Raw genomic sequence first — 609 nt, forward strand, 5'->3', positions numbered from 1 at the left:
CGGCACAGCCTGGCCTCCAGGCCTGCTTTGGCCAAAGCCGGGGAGGTGACCCATGGGGGGCAGGCTGCTGGGCCATTTCGCTGGCCATCGGGCCCCTGTGGGCTATGCCTGGGGGGCGGGGGCAGAGTGCGTCCAGCTGTGTCTCCCTGAGTCTCCGATTCCCACCCGGCCTCAGTTTATCTCTCCAACAAGTGGGCCCAGCTGGCTCCAGGGCGTGGGCCAGCGCCCATGGAGGACAGAGGTGCCCGCTCCCTCCGGGGTCCTGCTGAGCCACAGGCACTGGTCCCGGGGAGGGTCGGCACCCGGGAGGCAGCCGGCCCTGGGCGGCTGCTGGCCCAAGGGGACCTCCCGCAGGCCATCCCCTCAGGGGCAGGATGGGTGCCAGGCTGCCCTCTGGGTCCCGCAGTCCTGGGCTCCCTCCCCACAACCTCAGCCTCCTCAGCCGCCCTGGGCTGCAGTTTCTCCGAAACAATGGGGGCCCCACCTCTGGGAGCTTGTGGGTAACACACAGGACAAGACCAGAGCTGCCCCTTCCCCAGAGAGACGCCCAGGCCCCTCCCAGAGGCCCCTGCCAGGGCCCCTTGTCCCGGAGTCGGGCAGGCGGGGTGG

This window comes from Myotis davidii, unplaced genomic scaffold (assembly GCF_000327345.1).
Source record: "Myotis davidii unplaced genomic scaffold, ASM32734v1 scaffold880, whole genome shotgun sequence".
Classification (NCBI taxonomy): domain Eukaryota; kingdom Metazoa; phylum Chordata; class Mammalia; order Chiroptera; family Vespertilionidae; genus Myotis; species Myotis davidii.